General features: G+C 41.5%; 1 protein-coding gene across 1 annotated transcript in view; it reads left to right on the top strand.

The window, feature by feature from the left end:
* Positions 1-4,245, top strand: part of SLC4A4 (solute carrier family 4 member 4) — a 104,474-nt gene that overhangs the window by 34,657 nt on the left and 65,572 nt on the right. The window lies entirely within an intron of this gene.

The raw sequence follows: 4,245 nt of genomic DNA, 5'->3' as shown, positions 1-4,245 counted from the left end.
AGCCCTTTTATAGCCTTCATACCATCAAGGAGTGATGTTGATCCATGTCTGCTTACTTGGCAGTTACTTTAGTTACAACAAGAGGAGACCTTTTAAGCAAAAACAGGAGTACAGGGGCATCTTAAATGATAAGTAATAACGTTGCGGTCTTTAATGTGTCCTAAGAATCCTTACTGTTTCTGCACAATTTTAATAACTGCTGTTTGAGATAAAGTGTCCTCTTGTATCTTCCATTTGATTAGAAATTATGCTAAGGTTAAAGCTACCTAGGTGTAGTTGTCTTACATTAAGTGGTTAGCAAGTGCCAAGTTGTCTGGACCTGAAGTTAAGCTAGGCCTAGTTAGTCTTTTGCTGGAAGATCATATGGAAGGCCCATAGCTGGGAAATTTAAAAAAAAATACTGGAACAAATCTGGAGAAAAGTCATGGTCATTTCCATGTAGTCCCCAAGAATCAAGCTTGATTACAAGTGTCCTAAAGGTGCTTTTTCAAGACATAACTGGACTTTCTTGTTTTTCTTTGAAGACATTTTGCTTCTCATCCAAAAAGCTTCCTCAGCTCTAACTGGATGGTGGGGAACGGAAGGATTTTCAGCCGTTCCAAGAAGGCTCCACCACCCATTTGCACCACTCAGGTGACCCCCGAGGACACAGATAAACCTCCAAGTGGCCTCAACAACTCTCTAAAAGGAGGCAAATGACCAGCTGTCTGCAAGGAGTATAAATCCTTCCATTTCCCCACCATCCAGTCAGAGCTGAAGAAGCTTCTTGGATGAGAAGTGACACATCTTCAAAGAAAAACAAGGAAGTCCAGTTACCTCGTGAAAAAGCACTTTTGGGACAACCATGACCTGGACGACTGAGAATCTCCATAGACTTGACTTAAGGTCTTCTTATAGTTCTTGGTTTCCAAACAAGGTCTGCGTAATTATCAGGTTATCTTAATCGAGCATTGCTATGGCCTTGAGCCTCTGTGTCTTAAACATATTACAAGCATTTTGTTAATTGGTTTGGAACTTGTGCTTGCAGGTAGTCCAGCCTTGACACCCAGAAACTTGACGTCCTCTAGTTTGAACGACATCTCTGACAAACCTGACAAGGAGCAGGTAAGCCTCACATTTCTGGCCATTGGCGTCCTTAAGGGGGTACCAAGAGTGTCTGTGATGCAGAAGAGTGAGGATGTGAGGATGAGGAGGGAAAGAGTCCTGAACTGTTGCGTGTTGTCATCTGAAGAAGCCATCACAGTACTTCATTTGCTTGGTTTTGGCTTAAATGGATATGTGTATAGCTTATTTATGCAGCCACGGTGGTGCAGTGGTTAGAATGCAGTATTGCATTCTGCAGTTTTGCAGTATTGCATTAGCCTGCAGTATTGCAGGCTAATTCTGCCAGTTGCCAGCAGTTTGATGGCTGACCGGCTCACAGCTGACTCAGACTTCCATCCTTCTGAACTCAGTAAATGAGGACCCAGATTGTTGTGGGCAATATGCTGATTCTATAAACTGCTTAGCGAGGGCTGTAAAGCACACTGAAGCAATAAAAGTGTAAGTGCTGTTGCTATTATTTGTAGAGTTACTTTTCAGTGATTAATTTTTCTTAAATATCCTGAACCCCCCCGTCCTTTTATTGGGTTAACACAGTGGTTCTCAACCTTTTTAATGCCGCGACCCCCAACCGGTCGTAAGTCGAGGACTAAACCGGTCGTAAGTCGAGGACTAAACCGGTCGTAAGTCGGGGACTACCCAACCGGTCGTAAGTCGAGGACTTTCCCTGCCCGGGAGCGCCGCGCATGCGTGGTTCCGCCCCCTGCGCCGGCCGAGGCGTAGCTGGCAAGTGGCAGAGACGGAGCAGGCCGACCACTAGCTGGCCCAGCTCAAGGGAGGTAAGGCACCCACCGGAAAAGGGGGAAAAAATGGCAGACAAAAAAAATGGCGGACAGCCTTGCTTGGCGACCCCCGTGAAATGGTCGATCGACCCCAAATGGGGTCGCGACCCATAGGTTGAGAACCGCTGGGTTGACATGTCACCTCCTTTTTCTGTTAATTCTTGCTCTGGCTTCTTTTATCTCCAATTGTTACTGTCGGATCAATCTGACTTTCTTTCTCTGAACGTCACTTAATACTGTTCCATTGCAACTTTGCTTTAAGTAGCTTTTAGGTATTTCTCCTCTAGCTCTGTTGAACATCTCTTTTACTGTAACTGTAGCTGTCCACTTAATTGATTATTTATATTTGTACATTGTGTTTAGATGCACTTTTAATTATTTCTATTTATTTGTTTTTATTGGAGAAGTACATTTCTATTTATAATTTTACGTGTGTTGATTTAAATCAGGAGTCTTCAAACTTGGCCACAAGTCTTAAAGTGGCCATGTTTGAAGACCCCTGATCTAAATCATTAACCAGCCTCTCTATCTCTTCTGTTGATTCTAATTTCAGCCAAATTCTGCTCAGAATTTTGAATGCAGTGTAATTTAATTCAATCCAGTTTTGACTCTGATTTCAACTCTGGGTAGGGGTAGCTGTCTTTTGGATCCTGTGAAATGAATAAGCATCAGTTTTAAAATAATTCTCAATTTGGCTCTATGGAACACAGGGGGATACACACAGTAATATGGGACGTTCATCTCCTTCCATCTGATATTTTATATAGGTAGTCCTCAACTTCCAACAGTTCATTTAGTGACCGTTCTAAGTTACAATGGCAATGAAAAAAGTGACTTACGACCACGTGTTCAAAATTCAGACTCTTGGCAACCGACTCATATTTACGACGGTCGCAGTGATCCCGGGGTCACGTGATTCCCCTTTTGTGACTTTCTTATGAGTCAGTGGAGAAGCCAGATTCACTTCACAACCGTGTTGCTAAATTAACAACTGCAGTGATTCACTCAATAACTGTGGCAGGCGAGGTCGTAAAATGGGGCAACATTCACTATCTCGCTTAGCAACAGACATTTTGGGCCCTGTTATGGTCATAAGTCAAGGGCTACCTGTACCATGTCAAATATTCTTGCCCAGGTTCAGCATATCTCAGCTTCAACTCCCATAACTCCCAGCCAATCCTGCCGATGCAGAGAACCAAGTGGGAAAAAAAAACCAGAATTAAATAATGACTTCATTGTGGATTAAATTACTGGTTGTGGATTAAATTACTGGTTTTAATTGTCAGTTCATGGCCTGTAAAGAAACTTGAGTTTTTTTGCTCTTTTTAATGGCTGTGTGACTCTAATGGGATCTATCTCCCATGTGCTGTACTGAATTGAGAAATACAGCATAGTAAGACAGTAACTAGGATCTGAGTTAATATGTATTCTGGCGAGGCCTTATTAAGCAAAAAACAAAAAACAACACTAGTCATCTAAATTTAAATTGCTGGAGAGGCAGTTTTTTCCTTCTTGTTTTTTTTCTCTCGTGATTTTATGTTCCTTCAATAATTTCCCCTTATCCCTTCCTACACATAGCTATATATGAAGGTGAAAAAGTTTGTTCTCTGAGGTTTTGGGTTGGTTTCCGAACGTTTCGTTACCAGGCTGGGTAACATCTTCAGCGGATTTTATATATTTTATATGCATCCGCTGCCTAGGTTCAGCTGTTCTACAAAATGTCTTCTGAGGTGCAGTAACAATAAAGTTCTTATCCTCCACTATTCCTAGGTAATTTATCATTATCTTGCTAGCTTCCCATCTTTTCCTCTTCAGAGAAAATAGATCTGTTCTCACTGGCATTTACACTTGCTCAAATTTGAAGTGCGTTTCCCTATTTAGTTCTACCACAAATAGAGTTTTGAGTTGTGACGCAGTAGATGACTTTAAAGGAAAAGTTGCCACAAGCTGAGGATAATAATATAATTATTTTATTATTATTATTATTGTTTATATTTATATCCCGCCCTTCTCCTTGCGGACTCAGGGCGGCTCAATAATAATGATGATGATGATGATGATGATGATGATGATGATGGAATAGAATATGGAATATAGAGTATAGTGAGTAGAGTAGAGTAGAGTAGAGTAGAGTAGAGTAGAGTAGAGTAGAGTAGAGTAGACTAGAATAGAATAGAATAGAATAGAATAGAATAACAGAGTTGGAAGGGACCTTGGAGATCATCTAGTCCAACCCCCTCCTCAGGCAGGAAACCCGATACCATTTCAGACAAATGGCTGTCCAGTTTCTTCTTAAAAACTTCCAGTGTTGGAGCATTCAGAACTTCTGGAGGCAGGTGGTTCCACTGGTTAATTGTTCTCA

The sequence above is a fragment of the Protobothrops mucrosquamatus genome, unplaced genomic scaffold (assembly GCF_001527695.2).
Source record: "Protobothrops mucrosquamatus isolate PMUCROS unplaced genomic scaffold, P.Mucros_1.0 scaffold_140, whole genome shotgun sequence".
Classification (NCBI taxonomy): Eukaryota; Metazoa; Chordata; class Lepidosauria; order Squamata; family Viperidae; genus Protobothrops; species Protobothrops mucrosquamatus.
The sequence above is the reverse complement of the archived record's forward strand: the minus strand, read 5'-3'. Positions and strand labels throughout refer to the sequence as shown.